Source organism: Astyanax mexicanus, chromosome 14, assembly GCF_023375975.1.
Source record: "Astyanax mexicanus isolate ESR-SI-001 chromosome 14, AstMex3_surface, whole genome shotgun sequence".
Lineage (NCBI taxonomy): Eukaryota > Metazoa > Chordata > Actinopteri > Characiformes > Acestrorhamphidae > Astyanax > Astyanax mexicanus.
The window spans coordinates 32,166,196-32,189,355 of record NC_064421.1 but is presented as its reverse complement, the minus strand read 5'-3'; the positions used below and the strand labels follow the sequence as shown (position 1 = coordinate 32,189,355).

At 38.9% G+C, this 23,160-nt stretch overlaps 1 protein-coding gene across 2 annotated transcripts in view; it reads left to right on the top strand.

Moving 5' to 3' along the window:
* Window positions 1-23,160, top strand: part of chrm3a (cholinergic receptor, muscarinic 3a) — a 226,476-nt gene that overhangs the window by 19,326 nt on the left and 183,990 nt on the right. The window lies entirely within an intron of this gene.

Below are 23,160 nucleotides of genomic sequence, written 5' to 3'. Positions count from 1 at the left end.
AGCTCCAGTTCTAAAAAGCTTTCCACTGTTAAAAGTTTCACACTGCAGACATTTAGAACACTTTGTTATCTTCTGAAAATAATGCTCCTCGCTGCTGCAGGTTGTGTCTGCTTATCGGGCCTCCACCCAATAGAGAAAAAAAAGGTTCAAAGGCAGATCAGGCTTAATGTAGCCAAATTCTGATTAATAAGATATGTCCGAGTTGACCCATATTGCTTGAACAGAGTAATAAGTCCAGTCAGTTGTAGTCTAGATTTGCATTAACCTATTAATCTTCTAAATGCTTCTACTTGGTCATGGTTTCACTGGGTCTGGAGCCTATCTGGACTAAATAACATAGGCTACCATAGTAGTAGCCTAAAGTTGTCTATAGTCTCATTCACTCACACCAAGAAAGTTAACCTACCATATGTGTTAATGGGATTTTTCAGAAAACCAAAACTAAAAAATTAGGTATTTAGTAGGGATGTGCCATATCGTATCTTACGCAATAATATTGTCAACATTTCTGAGTATCGTGAACCATATAATATCTTGAAATATTGTGCCATATGTCCCACCCCCACCCATCAAGGTACTACTTTTTTGCTGTTTTTAGCAAAAGAAAAATCCACACTGTTCTCATTTCCCATTATATATCTACTAGAGACAGATTATATCTGTCCAGTATCATTCATTTTACTTTAATCCTGGATATATGAAGATATTTAGAGTGCATTATTAGTATTATTAATATCATGACATTCTGGATTATTGACTTCTTGTATTTTTTAATATCTCAGTTAGGGGTGTGCCATATCATATTATATGCAGTAATAAAACAAAATATTTATTTTGTTGCAGTAGTGTATTCTTGATTTTTTTTATTGAGTGTTTTGTCATATCGGCAAGAGTATCGTTATAGCAAAAATACCATGAAATATTGTGATATTATTTTAAGGCCATATCGCTCACCCCTAGTCCTTAGATCAGGTTTGATAGTCAGTATTAGAGATGGACCAATGAGGGCAGATTTTTGGCCAAGATCAGTAATTGTCAATACCAATCAGGGGCGAAGCAGATGCCACATTAACATTTCCATGCAAACCTGACTTAATAAACAGAAGTACTTTATTGACCCAATTTTTTTGACTGTTTTGCGTCAAAAGAGGTGTTTGTAAGCACTAAATGCACTGTTTTTGGAAAGAAATAAAGAGACTGCTTCAGATTTTGCTATTTATAGGTATATGTTTGTGAAACATGAACATTCTTTGTCTCCCAAATTCAAAATAAAAATATTGTCATTTAGAGCATTTATTTGCAGAAAATGAGAAATGGCTCAAATAACAAAAAGATGCAGAGCTTTCAGACCTCAAATAATGTAAAGAAAACAAGTTCATATTCACAAAGATTTAAGAAAACTCAGAAATCAATATCTGGTGGAATAACCCTGTTTTAAATCACAGTTTTCATGCATCTTGGCATGTTCTCCTCCACCAGACTTACGCACTGTTTTTGGATAACTTTATGCCACTCCTGGTGCAAAGATTCAAGCGGTTCACCTTTTTTTGATGGCTTATGATCATCTATCTTTCTCTTGGTTATATTCCAGAGGTTTTCAATTCAGTAAAATCATAGAAAGTGGTCTCTTACTTTTTCCCGGATCTGTATGTCAAATCATTGTGTGCTAGTGCTGCACAGTTGTGAAAATTCAATTAGAAAGAATAATTGTGATAATATTTTAGGGTCATATTTCCTACCTGTTACTTTTGGACACAAAGCTTATGAACCTCAGGACATTCTCTGGTCTAACAGGAGGGAAATTGGGCAACAACAAATAATGAGGTAGAGTCTGAGGTAGTTTTCCTGGATCTTCTTTCCCCGTAAACAATTATAGCACCTTCCTTTCTTATTAACTTCATTAACAATTGCATCATTTGATTGTGCGCTGAGCGTGTTTGAATGGCAGCATGCCTGTGGAAAAAGCGATAGGAGATCATTGCAGCCATCACTCCAATAGCAGGGATGGAAACGGCTCTGTTAATTGGCAGGCTAATTATTTCCTCCTCAGCCTCTCAAATGAGACAATGCTCATGCATCTGATAGCACAGCCTTATTGAATTTGCCTCCTCCTCCCCTCCTGCTCCCTACAGGCACTAAGTGGACGGGCTTTGAGGCACCTACTGGATGACACTGTGATGATGACGTCTTGTCATTGTTTTTCTGGAGCCTTGGGGGATCTCAGAGGCAGTTTGTGGAAAAATAGCCCACGGCGGACTCTCGCTGTCATTTTATCGATTTCATTGACCTTTTCTAATTGTGTTCTTCCCTCGGCTCACTTTCAAACCTCTGCTGTGCTCCTTCATAGCTGTGGTGAAAGCGTGTCATGCAGCAGACAGGTGATGCTAATCAGGTCTTTCACAGGGAATTAATATGTGTGTATGTGTGTGTGTGCACACTCACATTTGGCAGCGTATTAAAGCATCGTCTCATTGAGGAGTAGAAGGTTATAGCAGTGATTCTGATATAATCCCCCTCAAAGCCAGACACCTCTCTCTATTCTCTGTCTCATAATCTCCCTTAATTAAGTGTTCCTCTGACATGTATAATTCCAGTGTAATCCGTACGCACAGAGTGTGCTGTTGGGATGCCGAAAGCTATGATTTTATATGTTCAGCTTGGTAGGGTGAAACAACCAATCAGACAAAGATAGAATAAACAAGGATGAACTGGTTTAAAAAACAAATGCAATATAACCCCAGGGGAAATATTTTATTTATGTTTAGGTGCAGAACTGATTTGGAACAGATTGAAAGGTGATGTCATAAAAGAGTCCTCTGTGTGTATTTCAGCAGGCTTCCCAAAAAATATTTTGCCTGTCCACCCAGAAAACATCCTGTCAATCAAGATGATTTCACACAAGCACAAGTGATTGGAGCCTTGGGGGTCAGCTACTTGAACATGTTTCTTCACCTTAGTCAAAAGAAAAGGTGATTTTTGGCCACAAACAGTGGTCAGTGTTGATAGTCTATAGTAACCTATAACCCCATTTGGGGAAAGGGGGCATAACTGGAATATATAGAACTAGAAATATATTTAAATATGAGGGCTGTCAATGTTAAAGTGTTAATGCATGCGGTTCATTTGGCATCAGTAATGTATTATTACTTTTTAATCCAATTAATTACACCACCAAGTTTTTTTTTTCCCATTTTCTCCCAACCCACTCATTAGGACTCCCCCTATCACTAGTAATGCCCCAACACACCAGGACGGTGAGGAATAGCACATGCCTCCTCCGATACATGTGAAGCCAGCCACCTCTTCTTTTCGAGCTGCTGCTGATGCAGCATTGCCGTGTAGCTTGGAGGAAAACACAGCGACTCGGTTCCAATACATCAGCTCACAGACGCCCTGTGCTGCAGACATCACCCTTTAGTGATGTGGGGAGAGAGCGGGAGCAGGACCAATTTTGCTCCCACTGAGCGCAGGCATTGCGAGCGGGGATTCGAACCTGCGCCCTCCCGCTCATAGTGGCAGCGCTTTAGACCACTGGACCACTCGGCGCCCAATTACACCACCAAGTTTGCCACCAACTTCCTCTGTAATCTGCCCCACCCTCTTCCAACTTTTTTTTTTAAAGGTCTCATTCCATCTTTTTTTCATTCATTTTAAAATGTCAAGTTGTGGTCTTTAGTATGAATGAATATTAGAGCGGCTCTCACAAACCGTGCTTCCCTAATGTATATTTAAGGTAACATCTCATAACTTATACAGGTGTGAGCATCCCCAGCTGTACCTTATGGTCAATTTACATGCTGCTATTCAATGACTTTTAGCATGTTAGTGTGTATAATTAAATTAATCAATTATTAATCAATTTAAAATAGGGGTAAATAGGGGAAAATCTTCTATCCTTTTCTTCCATTTAATTTAGTCATAAATGATTCTGATTCTATTCACAAATGACAAAAAACTATTTCAAAAATATTGTTTTTAGATGATGGTGAGACGCAAAGGGTGAAACTCAGAACTTTGTTGAATCCAGTTGTGTCCAAATAAAATAAATACAACAGCAGTAAAATAAAAAATATCACGTTCTTCACAGAGAAGATCAGATTAAATTTTTATTTAGCCTTAAAGGGTTTAAGAATCCTGCTGAAACTCTTACACAGACCTTCTCTTTGCTCCAGCTACGTATGACACTGCAGCAGCACTGGAACGGTCTTGGCGCTGGTAAACACCAACACGAGGACTTGTGCGAACTGTGTCAATATTGAAATAACTCACTGGAACATCATAACCAACGCTGAGGCCAATTGAGTCTGGTTCTCATCAGGTCTTCTCATTTGGCTTGCAGCAGTGCACTTACGTAAGTGTGTGGGGCAGAAGTTCATCAGACCCGCTCTCTCTAAGTAGGTTTCAGCAAACACGAAAAGGTGATACAATTTAAGATGTACGAGTAGAGTCATGAACTTTTCCTGGAGGGACGCAGCTTTCAAGGGTTTAGGGCCAGTCTGGGGGCCACATGAATTTCATGGCTTTTCAGACATTCTTGTTGGTTGGCGTTTGTGCAGATATAAAACATTTTTGATGTAACATTCTGCAGTCATTGAAGCAGTCATCAGTGTTTACAGTTGTTGCATTAAAACTTTGTTTTTTTTATTAATTTCTCGAAGAAACAAATACAGGACAGCTCTTTGCCCAGGCTTTCAGCAATGGCTTTTGGTCGTTGTTGTAGTGTGCAGTGAAAACTGTCCTGCCTAGTAGTGAGCAGAGTGGTGAGGTTATTGAATACTCAGGAAAACATAGACATTTTCATAACGATGGTTAGCATTTTTTTATGTTTTTCTTTCTTCCAATGGGAGCAGCTGAGGGGCACTAGGGTTTTGTGCTTTAGGGTTTATTGTTTACACTAGAACGAGGAATATGACATTTTACCATCATGATTATCATGATTAGGGGTGGGCAATATGGCCCTAAATAGTATAATATTTTAGGGTGATAACACTATTCTAAGTGATTTGACAAAACCCTGAAAATATTTGAATAAACAACAGTAACCTATCATATTTTTCACACTATAAGATGCACTTAATATCCTTTCATTTTTCCAAGAATTATCAGTGCACCTTATAATCCGGTGCGTCTTATATATGAGTTCTACCAGTCAGGTTGTAAGATAAGTGCAGGATAAACTCTTTTTAACACCCTTGATTCAGAAGAACTAGTCAATGAGCAGGTGTCCTTGAACTTTTATGCAAAAAGTGTATTGTTATTGTCACTGGGGCTGCAACAATTAGTCAATATAATCAACAGTGTTGATTATTTAAATTTGTCACTATTGTCGACTAATTGTTAATTTGTATCAGTACCACATTACACAAAGTGTTGGGGAAAGAATTGCAATGGGAGATGGGTAAATGTCTCACTCAACTTAGCCTGTGTTCTAAAAGTGCCCAAACACAACAGATGACATATTTACTCACTACATATCAGTACCACGTTTAAACAACATCTAGACATTTAAATTCCTTTTAAATCTCATGATCAGCTGTTTCCATCCTTTTTTAGAGAAAAAATCGTTGAATAATCGAAAAAATAATCATCTGATTAGTCGACTACCAAAATAATCATTAGTTGCAGCCCTAATTGCCACACAAAATTCTCTTATTCTACCCCAAGGCTATGTGTACACATTTTTAAGCAGTGAAGTTAAACTACATAGCAAGACATTCTTTAAGCATCTAAGCTAAATTTGGCACTGTGCTCAGCTCTGTAGAGCTTATTTTAGTGTTTATAGACTAAAGTAAATCACACTGTGTTCTAAACTTTATTTAATTGACCAAACAAATAAAGCTATCATTGAGTTTTGAGGAAGAAGGGATGGGGCAGGGAGGGTTCTGGGATGTTTTTGGGTGTGTATTTATAAAGATAAGATTGGTGACAGTCTAGAGTCTAGTGTTTATTAGTAGTGTTCCCCTAGCATCTTCCTAAACATATCTTAACATATCTTGGCTGATTGACTGGATCAGGAGTCAGTATTAAATCATGGTCACTGGATTTTATCTGCTGAACGATTGCTTTATAGTAATGTGTAATGAAAATGCAGTAAAATGTAAACTGTCACATTGGTCATGTTTTTATCTAGTCAGTAAAGCAGCTTTTATGTTTACTGTTGTAAAATGTAAAATTTTAGCTTTTTAATGCAAATGTTTAAAGGCACTATCTCGTGACCTGTCTACTAGAGGCAGATTATATCTGCCCAATTTGATTTATTCAAATTCAATCTTGGATACACATTGTGCATTAATAATATTTTGCCTAGTTGGTTCACTGACCTCTGCTTTTTAAAGAAACATCATGTATTACAGCTTCAAATCTCACTGTAATTGGAAGAATAGCATCGTTTTTGTTGCTATTTTGAATTCATATGATCTGCTTTCAGTGATGGTTCTGTATCTATCAACTCATCTAGAAAATTGAGTCATTTGGTGGTACACTTTTGGACTCTAGGGGGAGCCCAGGAGCAAGAAATGCTAATTTTGTTGCTTTTATATGTCATGTCATGTCATGTCATTATCAACCGCTTCATCCATTAAGGGTCGCGGGGGGGGTGCTGGAGCCTATCCCAGCCGGCATCGGGCGGAAGGCAGGATACACCCTGGACAGGCCGCCAATCCATCGCAGTTGCTTTTATATCAAAATATAATTAACTATAAGTTCCAATATATTGTGGCAATAGAACCAAACATGGTTCTTCTATGGAAACATTAGAAATATCTCTAATTAAAGTGGGCATTTGTTGTTTAATTATTTAGTTTTGTCCTTACTCTGTTGATTCATGTTGCAGTCATGGCTGGAATGGTTTTCAGAATAAAGGTATTCATTTCTGTTTAGAGATCCATTATTCTACTACTAGGTCAGCAGAACTGAAAGCTGTAGATGTGCTGAATTTGATTATGGGTGAATAAGGTGAGGATAAGTAAAAGCCAGTGCTGTTTCAGTATGAAGTGTGCTTTGTAGTGATGCTCCACACTTATTTGTTTGCTGGACTGGATTTGCCTGATGGCTTGGGGCCAGTGTATTTTTAATCCTGTTTATGTAAATTTCATCCATGTCTTTTTTATCCATAACCTTGCTATCTCATGCTGCGCAGAGGAATTCTCACAGATTCTTCCTTGTTTTCCTATTTCCATGCTGCTGTAACTCTTGGCATACTGATCAGAAGTCTGGGCCCAAATCTGAGTAAAGCTGTATTGTGGCAGTCAATGCAAAATTCTTAAGCAGCAATAATGTTACATCACTTAAATAACTCTACACTGTGTGGACAAAAGTATTGGGACACTTGCATAAAATCTAGTCCCTAGACATGCTGTTGGTCATTGTAGATATTAGTAAAAAAATGGATGGTGTAAAAAGCTCACTAAACTTGTACTTATTGTTGTACTGTAGTAGAATGCCACCTTCCAACCATCACCTAGTAGAATTTCTTCCCTCTTAGATATTTTACCATCAGCCGTAGGGATGCATTGATTACTCAGCATAATCGAAATGTCGACTATGAAAAGGTGTCGATGCAGAATTTTATTGTTGAGGCATTGTTTATGCATAATGGAGAGAGAGAGAGAGAGAGAAAGCATACACGAGAGAAAAAAAGGGCGAGAGAGGAAGACACACAATGAGGCTATTTTCTTAGACAAACAATCATTTTAGGCAGATATCTCCTTGGAAAAAATGTAAGAAAAAAAATTAAATACATACAAGTATTCTAGAATCTCCTGAAAATATCATCCAGTCTGTGTAAATGTTTACTATAATATACTTTGTAATTTTTTGTTTAATATAGTATAATGTACAGCAAAGTTGGTCTTGCTAGCTGTACAAATGGAGTGCATTACAAAAAAATAATCGAGACTAATCGACTAATTGAACAAATAATCGGCAGATTGGTTGACAACTAAAATAGTCATTAGTTGCAGCCCTAATCAGCTGTAATTGATTGTTATTGAAACGTGGAAGCAAATAGGATCCACAGCAACTCAACCACAAAGGCGACGCTCCGTGTGATGATCTTTCATATCATATGCAACACAGATGGGTTGTGGTTGGTTGTGTGAACGGCAAAAACACATTAAACCTGACATGTTCAATTTCAAATAGGGCCACTCCAATATAAGTATTGAGTATGAGAATTGGATTTATATCCAATACATATCCAATTTGCGGCAACGAGACTCAGTCTGAACAGCCAGATCAGAATTCATACTTTTTTGTAATAAAATAAAAAAATAATAAAGACTGTGAGGAGATGGAAGAATGGTTAGAAACAGTGAGTTGACAACTCTATGACAGAATAACGAGGTGACTTGGATGTGTGCAAGTGTGTTCCAGTAATACCAGAAGTAGTGATGCACAATACAGAGCGACTATACCAAGACCCTATTACTGATGCGCATGTGTGCATCAAGATGTCGCCTGACTAAAGCTGGCAGCATGTCCACGGTGAGGAATTATTTCTCTCATAAACGTGCAGCAGCAAAAATGCCTGTTGCAGAATAAAAAAAAAGGAGAAACTGGTTAAATTTGTCACGGTGAAAGACCAGCCCTTATCAATCGTTGATAATGTCAGTGTTTGCCAACTAACTGAACATTCTGAACCAAGATACAATTTACCTAATCAGAGCTACCTCACATAGATGGCTGTACAGCTGCTTATGCGGTGTGCTTTCACAGCTAATCCATTATCTGTCGGCCACATCAGCAGTGAAACAGTGAGGGCTGCTCCATAAAACTCTCGCTGTTCAAGAGCAGGTTAAGAAATTAACCTGCCAGTTTAGCACCTCGTCTGCCTACATGATCCCCGCTGTTACAATCCTTGTACACATTTTTCCTAAAGAAATGAAACAAAAAAACGTATTTAAGTTTTGTAGTGTGTGTAAAAATAATGTGTCATTTTTTTTTAGCTCAAACACCTTCTCTATAATTAAGCCAGCTGCAGCTGCTAACATAAATATCATATACATAAACATAGCCAAAGTGTCCGACCATGTAAAGTTACAGAGTAAATGTCTGAGTGCTGAGAGGCATAGTGCAGAAAAGTCTCTGCTGGGCATCACCAGCTATTACAGCTGCAAAAGGCAGACCGACTTTATATTAATGACTGTAAGTTTAGAATGGGAGGTTATAAAAGCCCTTGTAGGTGTAATGTCTAGGTTTTCCAATACTTTTATTTAAATTTTGTATACATCTATTTAAACTGGTCATCAGTCTATGGCTGATTGTATTCCAGTCTGACATGTTTTAACTGTAACGTGTGTATATATATATATTTTTTTTCTTGTTTATTTAACAGGGACAGTGTACATCAATTAACATTACTGAAAATGCACCAGAATTATTAGCCTAAAGGCTATTTTTCATTCGTTGTCTCTGGACAGATCTTGAAATTGTATATATGAGAATTAAAGAAAGAAGGACATTTAATCTCAATGTTTTCTGTCCTAAACACATTGTCCTCACATTAAAGATGTGAGATGAGTGCAGTTTCTTTCTGATGGTAGATACTGTCCTTTGACATCAGGTCTTGTGAGAGCTACCTGTAGGTCCCGTAATTTAAAAAAAAAATATATGGTTAGAGATTTTTTACTCATTTTGAGATCTGCCCCCAAACTGAACTAATGTTTAAGGTTTAAATAAAACAGACTCCTCCAAAATCTTCTCTAACTATGTTGCATAATGTCATTTTCAACTTATCTGTAGTAGTAATTTTGTTCAGTTCTATTTGTTTAGCTTACAGTACTGTTGAAATTGAGCTCAAATGTTCATATGATTAAATATGTTAAAAAAGAAAGGTTTTCATGGGGAGTGGGGAGTACACTTCAACTTCAACTTAGCTTAATTGCTGTGTGTGCAGTTAGCGCTGTCAGCACATTTTTATCCGCTGCTGCTTCCGACCAAACAAAAGCAGGATTTAAAAATATCCGAGACGCCATATGACCTTCCGTCCTCTGCGGTTGATTACAAACTCATAACACACGGTGATATTTCCAGATGTAATTAACTGACGATAAATCATATTCAGTGACATTGAGAGAGAGAGAGCAGACACAGACGTCTGAATCACAAGACGCAGCCCAGGCTTCAGCTCTTACATCATCATCATCAAGGGAAGTCTGTTACTGCTCGTGGTGATGAGATTTGTCTGGTCTGATCAGGAGCTGGATGTTCCATGTCAACAGCAAGACAAGAATGAGCAATTACATTTACTGCCAATCTGTTTCTAACTATAAACCTACCTGGAAGCCAGACTTCACTATCTAAGCAGAGCTACAATGGGTGAGTATTATAATATTCAAAGACTTGGAGGTTTTGATAGTTTTAAATCATATATTTATTTTGATGATTTGTTGAGCATTGATGCACCAAAATTGGAATTGTATGTTGATGCTATTATTGCAATAAAGTAATATATTTTATTTTTAAGCATTTATTAAATGTAGAGAGTTGTAATAATTCCACTTTGAATAGCATGGACAAGTGTAAAAGTTATAAATGCAATAAAAATGATTCCTATGCAGATATTTTAGCAATAGCTGCACGGTATTGGGAAGAACTGACATTGCAATTATTATTATTTTTTTTGGTTTGCGATATATATTGTGATATTTAAAAATGATTAAAGCATATTAAATAATTTTTCCCAGATTTCACCGGGAGTAGATGATCCAGCATGTCACAATATTAATTATATTAATGCTGCTTTTCCTTAACACTGTGAAGATCCAGCTCATCCCAAATCACCACCACCTCAGTTAATCAGTTTAGATCAGGGGATTGTAAAGGACAAACACTTATTTTAATGTTTACTACGTAATTCCATATGTGCCCCTTAATTGTTTTCATGTCTTTAATTTTAATCTATAATGTAGAAAATAAATTAGAAATATAGAAAAACATTGAAGGTGTGTCCAAAATTTTGGCTGGTACTGTATATTATTATTATTATTATTAAGAAAAAAAAGTTAACATTTTTTTTTAGAGAAAATACTTACAGATTTTATTTTATTTTTTTACAATTTTGCTCAGCCCTTCTGTCATTAATAGAATGACTAAAACACGTTTGCAACATAAATGATCTAAGGATTTTGTGTTATTGATCACTTTGCATTCATCATTCATGCTGTGAAAAATGGAATTACAAATAACAAATAACATTGATCATCTGGTTTCAGTGGAAACAGCCAAGGCATAAGAATCTGAGACACATTGAAAGTGCCAAACTGTGTTCCTGATATGTAGCAGTCAGTACCTCACATTTGCCATGATGTCATGGGTGCCCAAACATTTTGGTGTAAGATACTACTTCAAAAGTCTTGTGGACACACCTTTATGGTTTGTTGGCACAAGGGGGACCTAAACAGTGAGTGTTAGACAGGTGTTTCTAATGTTATGGCTGACTGGTGTAAATTCAGTCTGAATTATTGGCGTAGTTGAAAGATTTTCTCACAATCAATCAGCACACTTCTACAACCCAGCCGCTACTGTTTCAGTCTGGACTGAGAAACTAGCAAAATCATTATATTTACAGAAAGCAGAACAGCACAAATAAACCTTGAGGAAAAACCTGTATTGATTGGTTGAATTGATTGTAGCCCCACAGTGATGTTGCGCAGTGCTGGATCAGTGGGATGCTGCTCGCAGGCAGGTTGGAGGGAAGGGAAGTGTAGAATAAATGAAACTTTGGTGTTGCCTGTTAGAGCGCGAGCGGCACTGCTGTCTGACTGCTGTGGGTGTGGAACAGCTGCGAGTGGATTTACTCTCTCCTGCTGCGGTTAAGCCCAAGCTTTCCAGCTGAAAGACTGGATCTCTTTTGGGATCTCTGTGGGCTGCATCACCTGCTTCACTGTGACTCTTGGGAGTTTGAGGTCCATGCTTTGAGGTGGGAGGTAGAGCTGGGCGATAAGGCGCTGTAATCCATGATTGACAGATAACGTGGTGTAGACAGTGCCCTTTTCATTCAGATATTCCTGGATCATGCTTGATCCTCATCCACTGTATCAGAATAGAACATCCCTAAAGAAAGCTTTTGCTTTTTAATATAAACCCACCTGTCAGTTATGTTAAGCTGGGATCAGATGACGTGAAGGAAGCACATGTTAGCCTACCAGCACTGGTGGCATTGTGTGATGGGGAAGCAGTACCTAGTGGGTGGATGAGAATTGGAAATTACGAAATTAGATACTGTATTTTTTGTACTATAAGGCGCACCTAAAATCCTTTCATTTTCCCAAAAATCAACAGTGTGCCTTATAATACAGTGCACTTTATGTATGATTTTTTCCAGTCAGGTTGTAAGGAGCAGTAAAGCTACTCAGATGAATTACAGAGTATAAGAGAGTTATAACCAAGAGCTAAGAGAGCTAACCAGGGCTGGGAATCGCTGTTAACCATGGCTGGCTATGCTGCTAACCGCGGCTGGCTAGCCCAGCTAACCGCGGCTGAATAGCGCTGCTTACTGCGGCTGACTAGTGCTGCTAACCGGGGCTGGCTAGGCAACACCCTTGCTCACTTCGATGCAGGCATCCTTACTAATGTCGCTTAATGCATCTTATAATCCGGTGCCCCTTATGTATGAAAATAAACCAGAAAATAGACTTTTATTGATGGTGCACCTTATAATAGTCAAATAGTCAAACTCAAACATCAAACTCTTGGTGCAATTCACACTCAGATGCTGATCAAAACAAGAGTGATTTCTTTTTAGTGTTGAGGATGTGATCCCACCTTTAACTTCGTGTATTATCCAGATAATTACTACAATTGCATCTGCTGTTGATTCAGGCATGTTCAAATGCACAAAAATATTCACTAATCCAAAACACAGGACCTTCTTTCTGCATTTACTTTCTTACTCTGCCCCAGACAAGTCAGACCAATAAACAGGGAGAATGCTATCACATGGTTCGTCTAGTCTCATGAGATGAGTGTCTGTTCACACCAATAGATTCCAGTCATTGGATCAAACCAGCTATCTACTTTTCTGACCTTTAGACCACAGCTGCACTGTTAGATATTTTGGGCCCTATCCTACACTCTGCACAAGCTTATGAATATATATAGAAGGGTTTAGAAAAATGTTTGGTGTATTGCTTTCTTGGCAATGGAAAACACAGGTGCACCACAGGTGACATCAGTCAACCATCAGACGTCCATACATATCTTGGCAACACAGGCACACTGTACACTCAACCCAACTTTTACATCAATGCAGAGAATACACAATAAAAGAACATTGCTCTTGCCGTAAAACGCCTTCTCCCACACTTTTACAGTGTGAACGAGCAGGTCAGTTTCCTCTGCTGAGAATTGCAGAAGCACTGTGTCATTTAAATACCAATCTGCCAACATCAGAGCCCACCTGGCTCTTAAGGGGAATGGCAGTTGACACACTGATTGGTTTATTTTACATTACGCCCAAAACACAGCCATGATTAATTAAGATAATTAGAGTGCATTTCATGCTGAGAAAGGTGTACTTTTCCCGTAGTTACGATAGCAAAGACACACTGACACTAAATCAAGCTGCATGGTGCATGCTTGATGACTTGCCTATAGATCACTAAAATAGGGCCCGAAGTGTCAATACAGTCCACGGTCTAAAACGTTACACTTCCAGTTCTGTTCAAAAAGACGTGACACAGCAGAAAAATCTCACTTTTATTTGTTTGGGTTTAGTTCCAGTGTCTTTTCATTTCCAAAATCTGTGGCTTTGTAATTTGTGTGATCTGAGACACCTAAAGCACAAGTGTACGCTGAGTTCCTCAGATTGCAATTAAGAGCTTTTTTGGGCTGTGTTATTACAATCAGTTTCGTGTGATAAGTGTATTCACGCCACCGAAACATAATCACACAACCTCAGCCTCCATTCAGAAGCACAGAAAGGAAAAATGTTTCCTAACACGCCCCATCTATATCAGTGTTTCTGTTCCAGTTGACGGACAGATAGACTTGCACACACACAGACACCCATACACACACACACACACACACTAAAAGGACATACATTTGCTAAGTCAACAGTTTGCAGAGAGTGTAGCAAAGGGTCAGTTCGACCTCTGTGTACACAATCCATCTCTAAGACAGATGCAAATGACTTAACAGACTAGGGGCCCTATCGTACAACCAGCGCAAGCCACGTTGCGATGCTTGTTGCTATCTTATAACCTGTCAACAGTCTATTTACACGCCTTGTGGCCCCCTGCTGTTAAAATAGCTTTGTCTGGAAGTGAGGTGTGTCTAGGTAAATATCTGGTGTGTTTCTATCTTGCTGGCAGGAAATACAGGTGTGCAACTGACTGATTAAAACCCTGACAGCAGTCAACAGTCAGCCGCCCAATCCTATCTTAACCATGCTGGAGCAATCTCTGCTGAGATGCACAAAGCGCTGCACTGTTAAGATACGAACGCGCCAAAGTCACAGCTGCCTCTTAAAGGGAATGACAACTGACACACTGATTGGTTTATTTTACTTTATGCCCCAAACACACTCAGAATTAATTAAGAGAATTAGTGTTTTTGAACCATGTAAAGTGTCACATCACATTTGGTAGCAGATTAATAAGTCTGTTTTCTAGACTTATTTACCATATGACTAGCTACCTTTCTTTGTGTTGTAGCATTTCTGAGGTACATTTACCATTGCAATAGCACTGATCCAGAAAATTCATTTTGATAAATATTTCAAAACTGTTGTTTTGTAATTGACTTCATAGATTTTTCTTACAAAAACTTTACAATAAAATCTATTTAATCAATGTTAAAAAAGTGAAAAAAGTGTTCTGCTGTCTGACAAATGTTTCATGCTTATTCATTTTAATTTCCGAACAGAGATGTTTATGAGGGGGTAGAGAGGTCCTTTAGGCTCTTGGATCTTACCAATACCAATTGATATCACTCTTCTCTTCACTTTTTTTTTCTCAGCCCTCCCATTTTGGCGGGTAAAAAAGGGAAACAGAATGAAAAAGGCGGCCAGCACTTTGGCAGAGGGCGACTCCGTACAGCGTTCTTCTGTCTTTGATTTGAAACGGCAGCGGAGTGTGTTCACACCATTCGTGTGGTGGCTAACGAGGTGGAAAGTTGATGATGCTTATGCAGAGAGAGAGAGAGAACGGTGTGATCTCGGCCCCTGGGGCAGCGACAGCCCGGTCCACACGTCCGCATGAAGTATGAGGGGGCTGCAGAGCGTGTTTTTACTGGACACCACCGACAGGGCATCTGGTAGGGGTGGGAATCGATTACTATCTCACGATTCGATTCGATTCCGATTTTGGGGGCCACGATTCGATTCAAAATCGATTTTTGATTCAAAACGATTTGAATTATAAATATTTCTGCTTCTGGCTTATGAATCGTATTGAAAAAAAACCCTCCATGATATACACTGGTCCTGGAGCAAGTAATGTGTTACAAAAACAATAAAATGTGCAGGAATGTGGGTCCTCAGTGACAGAGGAATCACTGGGATATCACAATGACGTTAATGAACAATAAATACATAAATAAATAACACTGCTTTATTACCAGGCTACTAGCGGTGGTGTGTAGGTGACGCTGCTGGGCTGATGTGATGATAGCAGTGGAGCGCTAAAGTTCAGGAGCAGCTGCTGATTAACTAGTTAATTTAAGGTGGTTGTATTTCTTCAGAAAGGGGGCAGGAGGTGGAGAAATTAATTCATATTGTCCATTCCTTAATTCCTCTGTGATGAGGAGCTGAAATTAGCTCTGATTAGCTTATTGTTATTTTTCCGTTCCGCCTTAAATGCTGCAGCCCGCTGCCACCTGTAGCGTTATTTAAGGTGGAACTGGAAAGTTAGCTAGTTAGCTAGCTAACAGTTACTGAAACTAACTACTAGCGATCTTTTTTATGCTTGTTATGAAGCATTCTGCCATAAAACATTGAAACTACACGTTAATCTAAGGTAATATAGTGCTTGTTCTGCCATCTTACCGGTGATTCTCAAACACCTACGCTCTGTGTGTGTCTGGAAGATCTCCAAAGGGACAAGCGCTATCCCCAGGGTTGCCAGGTCCAACAAAAATACCCAGCCCAAAATCAGTCTAAAACCCGCCCCTCAGAATCGATTTTGGGACATTTTAAATCGATTCTGAATCGTAGTAAATGAGAATCAAGATTCTTATGTGAATCGATTTTTTGGCACACCTCTAGCATCTGGCACTTTGATTTCAGTACACCACAAAAACGCTCCTTTGTGTTTTTGGTCTCTCTCTCTCCCCCTCTTCCCCTTGACTCACTTGTCTCTTGGAGCTTGATGTTATGTCTGGCAAAAGGCTTCCTAAATTCATTTTCCACCGTGGCAGACCATGCGAGTGCTTACACAGGAGTTAATGAGCCATTAATCCAGGGCAAACCGTAGCAAACCGCAGGCCTCTGTCGGCTGCGTCCGGTGAAAACGCCCGCAGCGACTCCGCGTAATGCTTCTTAGTTGTCAGGTTCTTATTTGGAGAAGTTTCATTATCTGCTTTGTAACACTATGTCATGCTTTCAGTCATGAATTGCTTGTTTATTTTCCACCTACACAGATTATTCGAGCCTTATAGAGCCAGGTCAGGACCCTCTGGTGCCCCTTAGGGGTGGGATACCCTTATACACTGGTCAAAAGATCTTTTCATATGTTGTTTTCAGCTAAGAAGCAGTTTGCAGCTCCACCTCTGGCCTTACAATGCTTTGTTGTACTTTCATGTGATGTTTTCTTGGAGTGCCCTATTTTAGTCTTGGTGAACTTCTACCATACATAGTTTACCTTCTACCTCTTACACATTTTATCCAGGCATCACAATATTGAAGCTATGTGCGTTGGTTCTGGACTCACTAAGATAAAATAATCCTGAACTGTTCTCTCTAAATACGTACCCTTAAGTTTTGTCATATCTAGATTGTATCCAGATTGTTTTTTATAATTTACTTTGTCATCTTTCAGAATTTTTTTGCAAATTTGTACGTTTTTTTTTTTTTTTAGACCCGAACTTTTGCATGACATTTTTTTTTATTTCTCTTTGCTATTTGCGCTAATTGGTAATTGCAGATGGTGTCACTGTGAATCGGTCAACAATACAGTGCACTTTGCACAAGGAGAAGCTGTATGGGAGAGTGATGCGAAAGAAGCCATTTCTGCAAGCACCCCACAAACAGAGTCGCCTGAGGTGTGCTTTTGCAAATGGCTTCTTTCGCATCACTCTCCCATACAGCTTCTCCTTGTGCAAAGTGCGCTGTATTGTTGACCGATGCACAGTGACACCATCTGCAGCAAGATGATGCTGCAGCTCTTTGGAGGTGGTCTGTGGATTGTTCTTGACTGTTCTCACCATTCTTCTTCTCTGCCTTTCTGATATTTTTATTGGCCTGCCACTTCTGGGCTTAACAAGAACTGTCCCTGTGGTCTTCCATTTCCTTACTATGTTCCTCACAGTGGAAACTGACAGGTTAAATCTCTGAGACAACTTTTTGTATCCTTCCCCTGAACAACTATGTTGAACAATCTTTGATTTTAGATCAATTGAGAGTTGTTTTGATGAGCCCATGATGCCATTCTTCAGAGGAGATTCAAATAGGAGAACTTTCAGTTGGCCACCTTAAATACCTTTTCTCATGATTGGATAAACCTGGCTATGAAGTTCAAAGCTCAATGAGGTTACCAAACCAATTTTGTGCTTCAACAAGTCAGTAAAAAGTAGTTAGGAGTATTCAAATCAATAAAATGATAAGGGTGCCCATACTTTTGCACCGGTCAAATTTTGGTTTAATGCATTAATATTAATGTGTCCATCAGTTATTAGATATATCAAACTGAAATGGCTGTTGAAAACACCCAAATATTAAGAACTAAAAATTATTAAGATTAATAGGGGTGCCCAAACTTTTTCATGTGACTGTAATTGTCTCGTGGAGCATTTTAACTGTCTTTCGGAGCATTTTAACTGTCTTTCGGAGCTTTTTAACTGTCTCACGGAGCTTTTTAACTGTCTCGCGGCGCTTTTTAACTGTCCCACGGAGCATTTTAACTGTCTCGCGGAGCATTTTAACTGTCTTTCGGAGCTTTTTAACTGTCTCGCGGAGCATTTTAACTGTCTCGCGGAGCTTTTTAACTGTTAAAGAGCTCCGCAGGACAGTAGCTGAGCTCCGCAGGACAGTTAAAAAGCTCCGCGAGACAGTTAAAATGCTCCGTGAGACAGTTAAAAAGCTCTGCGCGACAGTAGCTGCACCCTCAAAAAAAAATCGATTCTGAATCGTTCAGTGTTAGAAACGTGATTCGAGCTCGAAATGATTTTTTCCTGCACCCCTAATGTATATGTACAGTAAGCTTTCAGGCTGTGGTTCTGAGTTCTGGTCTTGGAGTAGCACTGCTCCTCAGGTTTTGGGGTTTATTCTAATTACAGCATGCCTTTGCTGATATAAACTAGAAGTGTTACTGCAGGAAAACACTAAAACCTACAGGACACAGTTCTGTTCCACTACCAGGATTACCAGGATACCACCGGCTTAGTGTATTTCTCATACTCATACACACAATCATTTCCACAGAACGTTGGTTTAAATCTGAGACTCGTTCCATCACTTGCTCTCAGTAACTCTCTACCACGAGTTACTAACAGATGGTGATGTGCATGCTAATGATGTCGTATTTGAAAGTGGCAGTGTTTAATTTGCCTGTTAAAACACCACCAAAGGCCTTTTTTCGGGGCCCAACTGCAGTCTTTTTCGCCAAGCACCTCAGTGGGCCTCGAACCAAACGGCTAAATCTCAAAGCTTTGATGTTTTTAGGCTGACGTGTCACTGTGATGCAACTCTGAGGCAATGGCGTAGCTTCATTGAGCTGATGTGCTTTCTCTGAAGGCAGTTTAGCTTGTGTGCTCTAACTGAAGCGGACGTGTTCTCAGAAGTGCAGAATCACAGGATTGTATATTTATTTTTTTGAAGGCCACGCAGCAAGTAAATGATCAAACGGTCAGATCGCTTATTAAAGCTGAGGGGTATGAAGCTGAGGGGCATGGTGCATTCTGCTGTGTCTACATCCCTCTTCCTCCCCCACACACCTACATGAGTAGGACAGAAGTGCACAGGAAAAGCTCTGTAATAGCTGCCAGTTACAGACACACCCACTGGCACTGTGTGTACCTGATTTAGCTTCACAGACACACACACACACACACACACACTTTCCACTTCTAGCATTCTGACTTTTCTGTCCCTTTCTTCTTTTTTCCTTAATCTGTTGCACACACTGACTGAATATCAGTTGAGTCAAAGTTGCAGATCTTTGCGTTTTTGGCTTATGTAGAATAGAGCTTAGATTCTCTGTCCGAAGTCCGACCTCACCCGAAGTCCGACCCGAACTCGGGTTGGGTCGAGATTTCCCACCTCATTCCTCGGGCCGGGTCGGGTTGGGCTCCAGAAAATAGTCTGTGATATAAGCATCTGTTTTTTAATTATATTTTTATTTTATATAAAGGTCTAGCGTGATAATCACAATGTAGCTAAGTAACCAAGTATTACCGTTACCAAAAATTAACGAAATAACTAAATCTGAAAGTGAAAAAACATTTTTGTTAACTTACACTAATAATAAAACGGTAGTTAAAAGGATATAACTATAACTAACTGGAACTGCATTGTGTGTTTATAAAACTAACTAAAACAAATTTTTTAAAGAAATTACTGATAGAAAACCCTTCGTTTTCGTGTTTGTTAATTTATTAATAAGTGCTGTTGCCACTCGAGCAGTTTTACTGCGTGCGGTGTTGTGCCGCACACAGAGCTGTATTCTACGGGGAGTCAGATTCAGCACAACAGCGGCAGCACGTGGCTCACGCTAGCCGTGAAATAACGAAAGAAAATGTGTTTCTCAAATTGAGCTCTCTGATACGATGTGTAAAAACAAATAAAAACCAGCAAACCCACTATAAAAACAAATTAAAACTAACTGAATTGGAGGAGAAAAAGTGAAAAAATTGTTTTAGTGTTAATTAACATCATTCTGAACAGATTTCGCTCATTCAAACGGCCCAAAAACAGCCAGTTTATGGGGCGGGTCGGGCTCGGGCTCATAATGACAGTTTATGGGTCGGGTCGGGCTCGGGCAGAATGTGCACGGGTTCGGGTCGGGTCGGATTGTTTGGGCCCGATCTAAGCTCTGCTGTAGAAACACCATAACACTATATGGGACTATATCTGCTCCTTCATACTATTTAATAAAAATCAAGAGAATTTTAATAAGGGTTTATTCTAACTCTTTACTGTCTCTGTTGTCCAGTGAAGAGTTTGGGCTCTATTGTACATCCTGCCCAAGGCTCATCGTGATGCTCTTTGCTATCTTACACCCCGTGAACATTCTAATTTAACGCCTTGCGCTGCATCGAAGTTTAGGAATTAGTGGTGTCAGTCGATTAAAAAATTTTATCCGAATAATCATGACAAAATTCTGTGATTAACTGCGATTAATCGCATTTGTTTTTCCTCTGAAGCAAATTTTTAAAATGAATATTTAAATGTAAATAAAAGAATGAATGTAAGAAAGTTAAAATGCAATTACTGTATATTAGTGGTGTCAATTGCAATTATAGTATATGCTTGTATGTTTGAGGGGAGATAAAATTAAAGTAGGGTGCTGGAATAAAGAATGCATGATATGTTGGATTGTAAATGTCTCAGCTTGGTTGTGACAGCGTGTGTGTGTGTGTGTGTGCGCGCTTGTGAGAGAGAGAGATAGAGAGAAAAATAAATGTATATATATATATATATATATATATATATATATATATATATATATATATATATATATATATATATATAGAGAGAGAGAGAGAGAGAGAGAGAGAGAGAGAGAGAGAGAGAGAGAGAGAGAGAAAGAGAGAGAAAAATAAAGCTTTCTGACCGGGTCTGAGCTGGAAGTTTACAGTGTGCCGTTCAATTGTTCAGCCGGACGACAGATCAAAGCGTTGGGCAGGGGTGGGGCACATTACGGCGGAAGTAGGGGTCAAACTTGGTGCCTTAATTAACTTGCGTTAAAACAATGGTAACACGTTACTGAGTCCAAATTAACAGCGTGCGTTAACGCTTTAACGTTGACAGCCCTATTAGGAATAAATCTACACTGATGGGTGTGGTGGTCTGGAAGTGAGGTGTGTTTAGTTAAATTTGCACCACTAACTGAAATGAACCTAGACAACAGTGAATCAGTCAGAGCCTATTCTTATAGGTGCACCCAGAGCTCGTACAACACCACTCATTAAACACACACACGGATGTGTTGCAGAGTGCAAACCTGACTTTTAACTCAACAACAAACAGAATAAAAGAATAAAATAACATTGCTGTTCCCTTAAATGTGTGAGTGTGCAGGTCAGTATCCTGTGTCCACTGCGCTGTTAAGATACGAACATGCCAAAGTCAGGCCACACCTGTGGTCACAAATATTTGGCATATTTGCCTAATATTGAACTGCACAGCACTTTAAATAGAGATCCATTAAAAAGAAAATGTAGTGTACGACTAGGCTTAATTCCTGTCAGGGAAATCTATGTGTACAGTTCCAGTCATAAGTTTGGACACACCCTATCTGATTTAATGTGTTTTATTAAAGAGTAATATAAATATACACATGTATAAATAATAAAAGCTCTTTAAAATCTCATTTCCTTCAAGTATCCTACTTATAGTGGCTTACAGTCTAGGAGCACTTTAGAATTTTCTGTGTTTCTGCATTAATTTAACCTCAAACATCATATTATATAATTTTTCTCAGAAAAATAAATGACCAAGTCTACTGTTTCGGCTCCTTATCAACTTAGTTTTAGTTTTAGGTCATATTTATTTTGACATTTTGGAGGATTCTTCTTCGGTGAAGATTACAGAAAAGTTATATTAATAACTTATTCTTCAGGTGCTCTTGTTTTAAAAACTGGTGTAGAAATTACTTTTAGGAAGAACCATTAAGATCCAAGGAACTGGCAACTTTAGCAGCAGCGAGCCTCATTTTGGTTTTTAAAGCCCGAGCTAAAGGAATACGTATAGTGACTGCAGCTTCTGAACTGAGAAACTGTTTATACTCTGTTTGTGTATGTTTAAGTGGTCTTAGCTAAGAAAATAACTTTTAGTAAATTATGAAAATAAATGTCACTGTTCCCAAAACAGACTACGGACCACATATCTTAGTGTGTACTCTGCATAATTAGACAAATTACACTAGAAATGTCTATAATGGAAGTATTTAAATGCAGATTGTTCAAGCTAGGTGTGTGAATAGAACTATTTGACGACTTCAAAAGCAGAAACTTATTCATAGCTCTTGGGAGGCTGGCTGGGATTAAAACAAAACTTAACATAACTCATAACTCATAGTGCATGTGCAAACCATTTAGACAGACGTTAGATATGGGTCACATTAAAAAGATTGTGTGAACAGACGGAAATAATGTCAGATTTTGTTAATTTTTACTTGCTGTGTGAATGTAGCCTAAGTTGTCATTTCCATTTGCATGTACATTACAGGCCAAAAGTTTGGACACACCTTCTCATTCAATGCGTTTTCTTAATTTATATATTCTTTATAGACTCATCAGACCAAAGCACAGATTTCCCCTGGTCTAATGTCAATTCCTTGTGTTTCTTGGCCCAAACTAATCTATTCTGCTTGTTGCCTCTCCTTAGCAGTGGTTTACTATAAGCTATTTGACCATGAAGGCCTGATTTGATTTACGCAGTCTCCTCTTAACAGTTGTTCTAGAGATGGGTCTGCTGCTAGAACTGCTCTGTTAACTTTCGATTTCTGAGGCTGGTGACTCGGATGAACTTGTCCTGAGAAGCAGAGGTGACTCTTGGTCTTCCTTTCCTGGGTCGGTCCTCATGTGTGCCAGTTTCATTGTAGCGCTTGATGGTTTTTGGGACTCCACTTGGGGACACATTTAAAGTTTTTGTAATTTACCGCACTGACTGACCTTCATTTCTTAAAGTAATGATGGCCAATCTTTTTTCTTTAGTTAGCTGATTGGTTCTTGCCATAATATGGATTTTAACAGCTGTCCAATAAGGCTGTCGGCTGTGTAGTAACATGCCGTCTGCACGACACGACCCCATTGATAAAGCAAGAAATTCCAATAATTAAC